Source organism: Scyliorhinus canicula, chromosome 9 (genome assembly GCF_902713615.1).
Source record: "Scyliorhinus canicula chromosome 9, sScyCan1.1, whole genome shotgun sequence".
NCBI classification, from domain to species: domain Eukaryota; kingdom Metazoa; phylum Chordata; class Chondrichthyes; order Carcharhiniformes; family Scyliorhinidae; genus Scyliorhinus; species Scyliorhinus canicula.
This window is the reverse complement of record NC_052154.1, coordinates 167,650,938-167,666,277: the sequence shown is the minus strand read 5'-3', so window position 1 is coordinate 167,666,277 and position 15,340 is coordinate 167,650,938. Positions and strand designations below refer to the sequence as shown.

The 15,340-nt window shown below is 45.7% G+C and overlaps 1 protein-coding gene across 2 annotated transcripts in view; it reads left to right on the top strand.

Annotated features, from left to right (window-relative positions):
* Positions 1-15,340, top strand: part of dennd2b (DENN domain containing 2B) — a 412,949-nt gene that overhangs the window by 305,902 nt on the left and 91,707 nt on the right. The gene's annotated exons all lie outside the window — the stretch shown is intronic.

Below are 15,340 nucleotides of genomic sequence, written 5' to 3'. Positions count from 1 at the left end.
ATTATTATTATTATTATTATCATTCAAACATTTGCCTCTCTTGCACTTTGGGACCCTTTGGAAGTCTTGACTGCATATCCGCAAGATAATTGCCTGGAAAGTTTAAACTTCCAATCAGCAGATTTGCATAAACTGGGCCCCTCCAGAAATTTCTCTGAAGCTGACTTCAGTGTTGGAGGCTTGGGCCTGTTGCATGATACTTACCGGATACTTATTCTAGTATTTCCCCACTGTTAAATCCTGACTTATGTCAGTGACATTGCCGTTGGCATCTTGCCAATGGTGGATTGCTCCCCTCCCCTTATGTTGGCTGAGAAGGCCGCCAGTTAAATGTAAGTGGCCTCTCAGCAGCAGTCCAGGAGGGAAGGTTTCATGAAACAAAGAAGGGGCTTCTGGCAGGGAAGGCAGCAGCTAAGGCCCTCACAATTTCCATGGAGGAGTTTCCCTTGCTCTTGGTGCCGTTCCTGAGCTGCTGCTGCTCCTCTGATTGGGCAGGCAGCTCTTGGGGAAGTGCCGCTGATTTGCAACATGGATCCCTACAGGGGCTGGTTTTGCTCACTGAGCCAAATCGCTGGCTTTTAAAGCAGACCAAGCAGGCCAGCAGCACAGTTCGATTCCCGTACGAGCCTCCCTGAACAGGCACCGGAATGTGGCGACTAGGGGCTTTTCACAGTAACTTTATTGAAGCCTACTCGTGACAATAAGCGATTTTCATTTTTCATTTTCATAAATCCTAAAGATCTATTGAATCATTCAGTGTTTGAGTCAGGGACAATTCGAACAAATACATATGAAAACCTGTGATTTAATGCCAAAATTAATTTACGTTTTAGACTGCGGTAAATCTTGCTCTCATGGAGCTGGCCTTAATAATGATATTAAGCGAGAAAATATATATATCTTTCATAACATAAAGGATCAGATATAGACTTCTGTTTGGGCCAGCTACCTGGCAATGTAGTGCTAGCTTTGGTGTCATATTCATTATGTAATTGTGTTAGTAATCCAGAGGCCTGGACTAATAATCTGAGATGCAAGTTCAAATCTCACTTTAGCATCTCTGGAATTTAAATTCAATTGATGAGTTAACCTAGGATAGAAAGCAAGGCCTAAATGTTCTGGTCCTGCCCACCTGGGAGTCGCCGTGACCGGGATGGATAATTGGATGGATCACCAAAAGGTCTGTTGACTTTGGGTGGGAATTTCCAGTCCTGTGACGGGCGGAACCGGAAAATGCCAGTATCAGTAATGGTGACCAAGAAACTATTGGATCATTGGTTTAAAACAGTTAGTTCATCTCCTTCAGGGAAGGACACCTGCTGTACTTACATGGTCTGGTCTATATGCCACTCCAGATTGACAGCAATGTGAATGACTGGAACAACTCTTCGTAATGCCACAAAATCAATACCATGAGAAAAAACTATAATCCACACAGATTTACACACGGATTCAAGAATGTGGTTCAGCAACATCTTTCCAAGGGGGATTAGGGATGGGCAATAAAAGCTGCCATGCCAGCAATGCCTACTTCCTTTGGAAAAGTATCAGCTAAGGGCAGTATGTGACGCCCAAAACCATTATGGTAATTAGATGAGATATTTTTTTGATAGATTTAGAGTAACCAATTCATTTTTTCCAATTAAGGGGCAATTTAGCGTGTTCAATCCACCTACCTTGCACATCTTTGGGTTGTGGGGGCGAAACCCACGGCAACAGGGGAAGAATGTGCAAACTCCACACAGACAGTGACCCAGAGCCGGGATCGAACCTGGGACCTCGGCGTCGTGAGACTGCAGTGCTATCACTGCGCCACCGTGCTGCTCCCGTAATTGGATGAGATATAAAATTAATTAAAAAGATTAGCAGATTGATTGGTATTCATTCAATTCTCTTTTGAAACTTGCTTCAAAGAGAGAAAGTTGCAGGGTTATGGGAAAAGAGCTGAGGATTGTGTCTAATTGGATAGCTTCTTCAAAGAGCTGACATAGGCATGATGGGGCTGAGTGGCCTGCTTCTGTGCTGCAGCATTTTAACTTTGTGTAAGAAATCTGCCCATCCATTTTCAGCTGACGTGTAATGTGTAATTTGGATGCAAGACCTGTTGCTGGGCAAGTTGAAGGGAGAGATAAAAACAGAAAGGAAATAATCATCTATCTCTTACTGATGCTTCAGTCACAGTGAGAAGGATAATATTTCTAATTGGCTCAGTTGCCTTTGCAAAGGCTGAAGCTTCATTTCAGAACATGAACACACAAGCTAGGCTGACACATCTGCAGGGTTTCTTTCAAAGTTCCAAGGAAGGGGCAATTTACTGTGTTCAACCCACCTACTCTGCACATCTTTGGGTTGTGGGGGTGAGACCCACACAGACACGGGGAGAATGTGCAAACTCCACACAGACAGTGACCCGGGGCCAGGATCGAACCCGGGTCCTTAGCGCTGTGAGGCAGCAGTGCTAACCACTGTCAGCATGATATTTTCAAATGAAACATTAAACCAAAGATCTTTCACTTTGGCTGATGGCAAAAGCTCTGTGACACCTCATAAATGAGCCAGGATTTCTCCAGTATCTGAGCCAATATTAATTTCTCAGCCTAATGTGCTGTGACTTTTCTGCTCAAGTGCCGGAGTGGGACTTGAACATTGCAATTTGGAGATGAGTGTACTGACTGATGATGTTTCCAAAATAGGGAGGAGATTCACAAGGGTCCCATATTTCTTTTGGAACAATTGCTATTTGAATACAGCACTGGGAGGCTGATACTTGACCAATTTGCTCAAATAGGAGACATAGGAGATGTAGGTTGCCAGGGGAGGCCTGGAATCCCAGGCCCAGAATCCCACTGGACACTTGTCCAAAGGTGAGATTAAGGTGAAGAGTAGGTGGGCACGAAGATGAACCGTACCCCGTGCACAAAAGGATAGCTAAGACTGCGAGGCCATATCAGAAGGTGTTTAAGAGTCAACCACATTGCTATGGGTCTGGAGTCACATGTAGGCCAGACCAGGTAAGGACGGCAGATTTCCTCCCCTAAAGGACATTAGTGAACCAGTTGGGTTTTTATGACAATCGACAATAGATTCATGGGTCATCATTAGACTTTTAATTCCAGATTTTTATTGAAGTCAATTTCACCACCTGCCTTGGTGGGATTTGAGCCTGGGTTCTCTGCCTCTCTGGATTACGCCACCGGCTCCACCCAAATATTGAAACGCATCACTGGGCAATATGGCCGTTAATTCAGAGAACATCACTGAGCTCAAGTCAGCCTTCAAGGGGGCATGTCTTCAGCTCACGATATCAAAGGAGATGTGATTTTGCTGGAATAACATCTTACCACTGGGCCTCCCTTATTACCTCACCAATGGATCCATGTAGCAACCGAGAGAGCAAATACTCGCTGGAGTTGGCGATAAAGGTAGGCGCATAGATTTAAATGCAGTCAGCGGCAGGCGTCACCACTGCCCACAAAATCAGAGGTATTGATGGGGATTTTCTATGCAACCTGCCACATGTTCTGTAGTGGTGGAGGTGGCTCACTATTGACTGGCGGCGGGATCTTCTGGTCCCACCATTATCAACAGGGATTCCCGCTGAATGGAACAGGAAACCCGCGGCACGGGTGCGCCGGCGGAGGTGGGACCGGGTGAAGCTGCCGGCAGAAACCTCCGGAAAGCTCTGGTCAGTACGTTTTTTAGTCTGTGCTACGGAGACAACCTTGCAGAAGGCTGCACAGCAACACCCTGGGGTAAAGTGTTCTGCTTCTAAAGTGAAAAAACAATTATTTTACTAACCACTGTGTTTAATGCAGACAGCAGTGTGCTTCAGGTAGAGTCTTAATGCATTTAGAAATCAGCCGGGATTCAAAGTTCCTGTACATCCATTGCTCCAAGATATATCTGCAGAGGTCACACAGGACTGTATCTGCGTGAGAGGATCTGTCACTTCTTAATCTAGGGACTTTTTATTTTCATTTTTACAACAATTGTACATCAATCAGTAGAGATCCTTGCTTGAATTTATTGTAAAAATCTACACCAAACTGTGCTTTAGTTTATTCTACACTAATCTGTTGTTTCAAATTACAGCCATCCTAGATATTTTGTTTTCCTTTTGAATTTGGCTTCAAATTTAACTTTTAAGATTCAAAATTCAGAGTCCTGAAAGGATCAAGATCATATCGCATCGGCCCTTACACAAGTCTTCCCAAATTGGCAAGAAAATGGATATCTTCCCCATTTGATCCTAAATGTATTTACAAAAACATGCACAAAATCATTTTACTTACCATTGAAGAATGGGTGTAAGACTGGATGGGAAACTCACTAAGCATTAGAAGCATAGGAATATAAGAAATAGCAGCATGAGTAGGCCATTCACCCCCTCAAACCTGTGATAGCATGGGAATCCTTTGAAGTGGATTTTAAAAAATGTAATCGCTAATAATCTTTCAGCTGTCAATCAAACATACTGCCAGTCAGACTGCACAAAAACATATTTCCCATCAAATAAAATGTCATTCTCCTTAATTGGCCAGTCAGCTGTGAAAACAAACATCTATTCAGAAGCCACATCAAGACATATAATCCTTTAATAACTTATTAAAACTGTCAGTCAAACATTGTACACAACCTCCTGCTGGGCTAAATGGTTATCAGCTTTGAAACTTTTCCAATCATTCAGAATGGGCTCAGCTGTCAAAACAAACCACTGCAATTCCAGACAATGGAGCCTTTTCTAACTAAAAGAACAGATGCTGTTTTCCATCCCCTATTTCCACCCAATACCCTGTCAAACTGCACAAAGAATGAGACAGATGACGGGATTATTTTTCTAAGTTTCAGCTGCAGAGAATTGTTTTCTAAGTTGAAGAGGTCTGCTGCTCCATCAAGCCTGCTCCACTATTCAACACGTTTGTGGCAGATTTTTAAACATAACTCACAACTTAACACTCCAGCCTGATCCCTTGTAGTCCAAAAGTGTGCTGAACTCTGCCTTGAATATACTTAAGGACTAAACACACACAGCTCTCTGAGGTAGAGAATTTGACAGGTCCACAACCCAACAGGTGAAGAAATGTCTCTTAGTGCGGCTGAATTTTACTTTGGCTGTTGGCCATTAATTGGTTTCATAGAATCATAGAATCCTTTCAGTGCATTTAAATGCTTGTCTAAATAATGACCAGGGGCTTTCCAATCACGTTTTCCTATAGGTTTTGAATATATTATGGTACTTTGTTTGACTGTGAAAAGTACTGTAATGCATGTCAATACTTAAACAATGCCAATCCATGAAACCGTCAGCTTGGCTTTGTCGGACAGGGTCCTATAATCAAACCCTGCAGTTAAAACACATGTAACCTAACATATAACATGGCCGGGAGCTCTTTGAGGTATTACATTCTCCCTATGGGAGGTTGAAGTCTTGCCTCAAACCGGCTTGGTAGCACAGTAGTGAGCACTGCGGCCTCACATTGTCAGGGACCCAGGTTCGATTCTGACACCTGGTGACTGTCTGTGTGGAGTTTTCACATTCTCCCCTGCCTGTGTGGGTTTCCTCTGGGTGCTCTGGTTTCCTCACACAGTCCAAAGATGTGTAAGTTAGGTAGACTGGCCATGCTAAATTGCCCCTCAATGTCCAAAGATTTGGGGTTACGGGGATAGGGCAGGGGAGTGGGCCTAGGGTAGGGTGCTCTTTTGAAGGGTCGGTGCAGACTCGATGGGCTGAAAGGCCTCCTTCTGCACTGAAAGGATTCTATGAAACCAATTAATGGCCAATAGCCAAAGTAAAATTCAGCCGCACTAAGAGACATTTCTTCACCTGTTGGGTTGTGAACCTGTCAGATTCTCTACCTCAGAGAGCTGTGAGTGTTTAGTCCTTAAGTATATTCAAGGCAGTGTTCAGCACACTTTTGGACTACAAGGGATCAGGCTGGAGTGTTAAGTTGTGAAGTTATGTTTAAAAATCTGCCACAAACGTGTTGAATAGTGGAGCAGGCTTGATGGAGCAGCAGACCTATTTCGTATATTCTTGTGTTCTCTCAGTGTCACTAATTGTTCTCCCATTAAATGTAAGGTCATCGGTTTTCAATTTCTACAGAAAAACAAATTAGGTTACAGAATATGATCTCCCAAAAACTGATAGCATCCTTAAATCGCTTGTAATTAGAAAGGAATTTAATCTGTTCAACAATCTGGAAACAGTGATCTTGGTTATAGGCCTACATTCAGAGTTGGCTTCAGTTGAATCATAGAGGTTACTTTTTAAACAGTTGTTAGGTTGTTTTGGAACTGGTTGTCAAATTCTATGGGCAGGATTCTCTGCCGGCCGATGCCGGAATGGGGCAATGCGATTGGGAGGAGAATCGATTCCAACACCGTCAATGTGTTGCGGAACGCACGTACAGTAAACACCATATATCATTAGCAGTCCAACCTGTGATTCTCCGCCTCCACTGGGCCGAATTCCTGACAGCGAGGTGCACTTGTGCTTTGGTGCTGTGCCTGCTAAGGGAGAGAAAGAGTACGGAAAGTGGCTCAACATGGCCATAGTTTGTTGATAGTTGTACCGCCAGTCGGGGGGCTTCTGCCAGGGCCTAGAGGAGCGGGGAGTGGCCAGGAGGTGAGCTGTGGGGGTCAGACTGGACGGGCACGGGACACCATTGTTGCAGCCTGCAAGGCAGCTGTGCACGCCGCTGACTGCCCACTGTGAACCTAAGGCCGCGGGTCGTATGGGTGTCCTCCCAGGCTGGCCCCAGCCGATTCATCAGCTGTAGGGGCACGCTCCAACACAAGCAGTGTCATCGTCTGGGCTGGGATGGAGTGTGTGGGGACTGAAGTGTGTAAATGTGGCTGCAGCTTGTTGGCCTTCTGAGTGTCAATCGCGCATCCAGCGAATCTGGCACCTGGTTCTTCATTGGAATCATTTGTTTTCCAAATGGCGCTGGTGCTAGCCCCTCAACAGTTGCTGAATCAATCCTGGTGCAGCCGTAGATTTGCTGTCGTGGAAGTTCACGAACCTGCCCCGGCATCAACACTTAGCCTCAGGAACGGAGAATCCAGCCGTATGACTTTTCTAGGTTGGCACGTGTGATGATCATATAGTAAACCCATTTATCTTGAACTTTACACACACAGAGAAAATATCCCCAGTTACAGTTAGAAGTTCTATAATACGTAATGGAGCTTTTGAATGCCAGTATGCCTAATAGCCGCAAAAACTCCACAGCTCTAGCGTCCATATCTTCAGTCTGTCTCAGACCCAGCTGTTTCCTATCAGAAGTGACAGTTCTCAGTGTTGCATGTGTAACTTTAATAAGTTGTTTGGCTAACTCGCGAACCAATGGGTAAAAGAAGTTTCTTTGAAATTACTGTGGCCGTGGCTTCCTACTTCTGCCTCACAAGCAAATCTGCAGCAGCCACCAATATCTCCAGTTTTCTGGCCGGTGGCATCAAGTCCAATACCCCAAGGGATTGCCAAACACCAGGAAGTTGACATCATTCAACACAACCTTAGCAGGCAGCAATCGTAACCATTGCTAAACATGAATCGTCCTTGATGTAATTTGGACGATATTGACTGCTTCACCTGGAGGAGTATAGGTATTGACAGATGTTCTTTTTTAGGAGAAAAGAGAAAGAGTGGGATGGTTGAAGCTAGAATTGGAAACATAGAAAATAGGAGTAGAAGAGGGCCATTCATACTTCGGGCCTGCTCCGCCATTCATTATGATCATGGCTGAGCATCCAACACGGTAGCTTAATTCTGCCTTCCTTCCCCCCCCCTCATATCCTTTGATCCCCTTGGCCCTAACTGCTATGTCTAACTGCTTCTTGAAAACATACAGAGCTGGATTCTCCGATCCCCATAAATTGCGTTCAGCGATTGGCCGGAGAATCGGCAGTTACCCTGGAATCGGGCGCAGCGCCGCTTTTCCGATGCTCCGCCGCCTCAAAAACGGCATATTCGGGGAGTACGTTGCACGCCAATATGGACGGCCTCAGGATATCACCGGAGACCCTCCCCTGATGCTCCACCCCCTGATGGGCCAAGTCCCTGACGGCGCCGCTTGCGTGTGCTCACACCGTTCGGGGATCTCTGTGGCGGCTGCGGACTGAGTCCAATGCCATCACACTTGGAGGGGAGCCGTTCCGCTGGCTGGGAGATTTCAGCAGGGACTGGTGGGAGGGTGGTCCAGGGGTGGTGAGGCTGGTTCCAGGGGGCAGTTTTTGGCAGGCCGGGTCTGCGCACGGCCGAATGCCATGTTGCATGGCGCGGCTGTCGCCGCCGTGCGCATGAGCGGCCATGGACCCGGCCGTATCCGCAGGTAAAGCCAGGGGGCTTTACGCTATGCGGCCTCGAGCGTAACGCCAACTTTTTGGTTCTAAGACCAGACGGAACCTGCAGAAGTAGCGGCAGGATCGGAGAATCCAGCCAACAATGTTTTGTCCTCAACTACTGCCTGTGGCAACAAATTCCACAGGTTCACCACTCTCTGGGTGAAGACATTTCTCCTCATCCCTGTCTTAAATGGTCGACCCCGAATCCTCAGACTGTGATCCCTGGTTCAGGACCCACCATCGGGGACATCCTTCTTGCATCTACCCTGTCTAGTCCTGTTAGAATTTTATAGGTTTCTATGCAATCCGCTCCGCCCCATTCTTCTGAACTCCAGCGAATACAATACTAACCGACTGAAGCTCTACTCATATGTCCGCCGTGCCATCCCAGGAATCAGTCTGGTAAACCTACACTGCACTCCCTCTAGAGCAAGAACATCCTTCCTCGGATAAGGAGACCAAAACTGCACACAATGTTCCAGGTATGGCCTCACCAAGGTCCTGTATAATTGCAGCAAGCCATCCATGCTCATTTACTCTAATAGGTTTGCTATGAAGGCCAATATACCATTTGCCTCCTTTACTGCCGACTGCACCTGCAAGCTTAGACAGAATATCAGAATAGTTAATTGGCCATGTTCTATAATTACGCTGCAGAGTTTTCCCAGAGCTCTGTCACTGTAACTTTACTGGAGGTTAGCCAGAAACCCCTCATAACAACATAGACAGGGTACTCACTGCACATCCAGTGTAGCTGAGGAGGAGGCAGCTCCAGGGACAGATCAGGCCTCAGGCTTCCATTTTACCTTAGACCTATTATCGTTAGAAAAGGAAATTTAGTTTTTTATTTGTTTTGCTGTAATTTATATAGATGTTCCTGGGCCAAAGTGTTTTTATTGGCATTTACCAAAGATAGCTATGGACTGTTGGAAATCCAAGGCCTCTGGCAGGATGTCGACATTCCAGTGGATTTGACAGTGTGGATTTTAAGCAAAAAAACCTTTCATAGTTGATTTAATCAGTCAGTGCCTTCAGGAGCAATTTAATGCCTAATAAGGGGAAGTGATTAATCTCTTCAGTCAGGTCTGAATTTCACCAGCCGGCCTTCATCTATTAATATCTTCATTTACACTCCCTGGCAAACAAATTTAAATATTTGCTTTTTAACTCGAGCTGTGTCACAAGGTGTATAAGATCACCACTCCGCTGACCTGCTCATGCTTCTCCCTGCTAAACTCCAAATATGGCATCCTGATATTCTTTCCCCTTCTTGTAACCTTTGTATTAAAATCAAAACGCACTGCACAATCACTCAAACTGCTTTTTTGTCAGAACCTCAAAACTGTGCAATTTCTAAATTTCCTCCATAAGCTCCAAGTTTTAACATCCAATTTGACATCACTTCCTGTCCTCTCTCCTAGTCTTAATAGTAAAAAAATGGAAACCCTCAGAACAATGAAGTTACCTCAATCCACCAGCATCAAGATCTTGTTCTTAGATTAGTAGACTATTCTGGTAGTTTATGTCAAAGTTTGCTTTGTCATATCATAGAAACGTAGAATCCCTACAGTGCAGAAGGAGGTCATTCGGCCCATCAAGTCTGCACCGACCTTTCGAATGAAAGCTCTACCCATTTACACTCCCCCGTCCACCCTGTAAGCCAGAACCTCACCTGCACATCCCTGGACATTAAGGGGCAATTTAGCATGGCCAATCTATCTAACTTGCACCTCTTTAGACAGTGGGAAGGAACCGGAGCACCCGGAGGAAACCCACGCAGACACGGGGAGAAAGTGCAAACTCCACACAGACAGAGACTGAAATTGAACCCAGGTCCCTGGCACTGAGAGGTGCCTTTACTAGGTTGGTAGACTGGCTCCCTTACCCTTGAGAAGAGAATGAGAGGTGACCTAATCATTGGCTGTTCTTTGATTCGAGGATTACGTTGTGATTCAGGATCGCGGGCTTCTGCCATTGATCGTCATGTGACTGAACATGCCGATTCTCAACCCACATATCTTTGGGCACATGGGACCAGGTGCCCCATGTAGTGGTATCACAGTAGCACAGTCATTAGCACTGCTGCCTCACAGTGCCCGGGTCCCGGGTTCAATTCCGGCGTTGGGTGTCTGCCTATGTGGAGCTGGCACGTTCACCCCATGTCTGCGGGAGTTTCCTCTGAGTGCTCCAAAGTTGCGCAGGTTAGGCTACAGATGGGGCAGAGGAAGTGGGCCTGGGTGGAGTGCTTTTTCGGAGGGTCTGTGCAGTCTCAATGGGCAGAATGGCCTCCTTCTGCACTGTAGGGATTCTAAGAATGCAGGAGTTGCTTCCTTTTCTTTCCTGTTGCTACATCGTAAGATCGTAAGCCATAGGAGCAGAATTAGGCCACTTGGCCCATTGAGTCTGCTCCGCCAGTCAATCATGGCTGATATTTTCTCATCCCCATTCTCCTGCCTTCTCCCCATTACCCTTGATCCCCTTATTAATCAAGAACCCATCTATCTCTGTCTTAAGGGCACTCAGTGGTTTGGCCTCCACTGCCTTCTGTGGTAAAGAGTTCCACAGATTCACCACCCTCTGGCTGAAGAAATTCCTCCTCATCTCTGTTTTAAAGGATCATCCCTTTAGTCTGAGATGGTGTCCTCGGGTTCTAGTTTTTCCGACAAGTGGAAACATCCTCTCCATGTCCACTCTATCCAGGCCTCACAGCATCTTGTAAGTTTCAATAAGATCCCCTCGCATCCTTCTAAACTCCAACGAGTACAGATCCAGAGTCCTCAAACGTTCCTCATACGACAAGCTCTTCATTCCAGGGATCATTCTTGTGAACCTCCTCTGGACCCGCTCCAAGGCCAGCACATCCTTCCTTAGATACGGGGCCCAAAACTGCTCACAGTACTCCAAATGGGGTCTGACCAGAGCCTTATACAGCCTCAGAAGTACATCCCTGGTCTTGTATTCTAGCCCTCTTGACATGAATGCTAACATTGCATTTGCCTTCTTAACTGCCGACTGAATCTGCATCATTAAGACCTGATGACTGAAAGTGTGTTGCAGCTTGATGGACAAATGTTGTCAGTCTGAATGCAAGCCCCTTCCATTCATTAATGTTAATGCAACAGTGCTTCAAGGAGGGCTTCAGAGTGTCTTTGAAGTGCTCCCTTTCTCTTCCCCTGGAACAGTGGTCATTTAAGACTTGAGAAAACAGGACCCGATGGAGGATGAAGTAGATTTACCTGAATGCTTGTGGAGCTGGTTTCAAGAAGGACACTAACATTTGTTTGACGGTCTCCCATTGAGTCTGAATAGGGATGGAGGCATTGCTGATGGAATTACTCCAACACTCTACCTCGCTGATGCACAGTCCAGGTCTCACTCAATACAAGGGCGTAATGACGACTTACGCCCTGCACATTGTTGACTAGCAGGGATCCTGGTTGTCAAACACTCACTGCTGTAGTTTGTCAAACCCTTGAGCTGCCACAGCTGATCCAGTATTGGGTTTCCTCATCAATCGTGAGCTTTTGAGGGAGGTGGTTGCCATGGTGTTAGAAGAGTGCAACATATTCCAGACTCTCACCTTCAACATATATGGGCAGGGTAATATTTGGCTGACCAGATGCGGGTTGATATGAGTTTTAGTTTGTCAACCAGCTGAGTTTCTTGTATGCTGAGATCGAGAGTGATATGCAAATCTGGTGCAGAGTGGTCAACAACACCACAGTCACCTACAAACCATCGGTCATGGACATATATGGTGGTCAGTTTAGTTTTGGCATGAAGGTGACTGAGGTAAAGGAGTTTCCCATCGAGGTGGTGTTTAATACTGACACCAGAGGGGAGTTGATCTTTAATGAGGTAAATAGCCACTGTCAGGTAGATTGTAAATAGTATGAGATCTATCAAACAGCCGTGCTTGACACTGGTCTGGATTTTGTAGGTGGCTGTTTCAGACCTTGCATTTAAGCCAGATGCAGTCATATCAGCATGATGAAATTGGAGGATTGTGATGGAGTTTCATGGACAGCAAAATCTTTGAAGCACAATCAAAGGGCCTTGAAATTAATTGAGCCAAATGCTTTGGTCAGGTCAGTGAATGCAACGAGGACTTTCTCATGTTGTTCTTGACATTTTGCTTGTCTGGCACCAACGACTAAGTTGGAAGTTCCTCTGGAAGGTCTAAAGCCACACCGTGTCTCTGGAAGGACTTTCTCAGTCACAGGTAGTAGTCAATTCATGAGAATGCATGTCAGGGTTTGCCTGCTGTCAACAAAAGGGAAATATGTCGATAGTTCCCAAAACATAATTGATTTCCCTTCTTGAAGGTTGTTACAATTGTCACATTCCTGAAGTCAGGAGGGACGAGTTAGTTTTCCTCTCAAATCCATTGGGTGATGGTCATGTCATGCCCAGTAAGCTAATTGGGAAGTAAATACTGTACTTTTAAAAAGAAAACCACATGAAAAAATGGACACTGTACCTTTAAAATGGATTGCAGAAAGTCAGGTGATTCCTCTTGTGGTTTGGGAAAGACAGAGACAATGGCCCAGGTCTTCCAGCCTCCGGATAGTCGTATCCCAGTGGTACTCTGGAAGATGCACTGGAGAAACCCTTGGCAGTCTGAACTCAAGGACACCGCAGGAATTGCCCAGGAAGTTTTAACTTGTTGAACTATCCACAAAAGTCTCCAACTCCGATTGTACTGACTCCTTACCGGGATTGTTACCCAGGAAATGTTGGACAAGAAAAAAACCATATCTAATACCTGTGTAACGATGTAAATATCCCCACTGACCACCGCCCGCTACTCTTCCCCAACCCTCCGACCAAGCCCTGACCCTCCGACGGAGGGTCTTGGTGGAGTGGGAGGGAACCCTGGTGGGGAGCGTTAAATGTAAATAGGAGGAGGAGCTGGGTGGGGAGGTGGGGGCCGATACATGGGCGGAAGCCTTGCAGAGGATGAACGTGTCCTCGTCATCTGTGAGGTTAAGCCTGATCCCATTTACAGTGGTACCTACGGCTCATATGATGGTGGTGAGGATGAGTAGGTTCTTTGCGGGGGTAGAGGTTCGGTGTGTGCGGGGAGGCCAGCGAAACACGTCCGCATGTTCTGGGCATGTCCAAGACTGAGGTGCTTCTGGCAGGGATCTCAGATGTGATGTCTGAGGTGCTGCATGTGGAGGAGGTTCCGAGTCTGGAGGCGGCGATATTTGGGGTGTCGGAAGAGCAGGGAGCCCAGGGGGTGAGAGAGGCCGATGTTTTGGCCTTTGCCTCCCTGGTAGCCCGGACACGGATTTTGCTACGGTGGCGGGACTCGGAGCAGCTGAAAGCGGGGGTGTGGGTGAGCGACCTGGCGGAATTTCTGAGGCTGCAAAAGGTCAAGTTCGCTCTGCGGGGGTCGGCAGCAGGGTTCACCTGGAGGTGGAAGCCGTTTATATCGATTTCTTTAAGGAGGACTGAGGGGGTCAGCAAGGGAAGGGCGGGGTTGTGGAGTAAGGGGGATAAAATGGAAGGCAAATGAGCTGGGTGTTGTTGTCAAGGGGCAGGTGGGTTGTGGTTGTTTATTGAGTTGTTTGTTCTTCTGATATTTTGTGTATATATGTGAAAATGCCTTGAATAAAATATTTAATATTGGAGGGTATCTTTAATACTGTAGCGTGAGGGATATTGGAGGGTATCTATTATACTGTAGGGTGAGGGATATTGGAGGGTATCTTTCATACTGTAGAGTGAGGGATATTGGAGGGTATCTATTATACTGTAGGGTGATATTGGAGGGTATCTATTATACTGTAGGGTGAGGGATATTGGAGGGTATCTTTCACACTGTAGGGTGAAGGATATTGGAGGATAACTTTAATACTGTAGGGTGAGGGATATTAGAGGATATCTTTAATACTGTAGGGTGAGGGATATTGAAAGGTATCTATTATACTGTAGAGTGAGGGATATTGGAGGGTATCTATTATACTGTAGAGTGAGGGATATTGGAGGGTATCTTTAATACTGTAGGGTGAGGGATATTGGAGGGTATCTTTCATACTGTAGAGTGAGGGATATTGGAGGGTATCTATTATACTGTAGAGTGAGGGATATTGGAGGGTATCTATTATACTGTAGGATGAGGGATATTGGAAGGTATCTATTATACTGTAGGGTGAGGGATATTGGAGGATATCTTTAATACTGTAGGGTGAGGGATATTGGAGGGTATCTATTATACTGTGTGGTGAGAGATATTGGAGGGTATCTATTATACTGTAGGGTGAGGGCTATTGGAAGGTATCTATTATACTGTGTGGTGAGGGATATTGGAGGATATCTATTTAACTGTAGGGTGAGGGATATTGGAGGGTATCTATTATACTGTAGGGTGAGGGATATTGGAGGGTATCTATTATACTGTAGGGTGAGGGATATTAGAGTGTATCTATTATACTGTAGGATGAGGGATATTGGAGGATATCTAATACTGTAGGGTGAGGGATATTGAAAGGTATCTATTATACTATAGAGTGAGGGATATTGGAGGGTATTTTTATTACTGTAGGGTGAGGGATATTGGAGGATATCTAATACTGTAGGTTGAGGGATATTGAAAGGTATCTATTATACTATAGAGTGAGGGATATTGGAGGGTATTTTTATTACTGTAGGGTGAGGGATATTGGAGGATATCTAATACTGTAGGGTGAGGGATATTGGAGGGTATCTATTGTACGATAGCATTAGGGATATTGGAGGGTATTTTTATTACTGTAGGGTGAGGGATATTGGAGGATATCTAATACTGTAGGGTGAGGGATATTGGAGGATATCTAATACTGTAGGGTGACGGATATTGGAGGATATCTAATACTGTAGGGTGAGGGATATTGGAGGGTATCTAATACTGTAGGGTGAGGGATATTGGAGGATATCTTTAATACTGTAGGGTGAGGGATATTGGAGGGTATCTTTCATACTGTAGAGTGAGGGATATTGGAGGGTATCTATT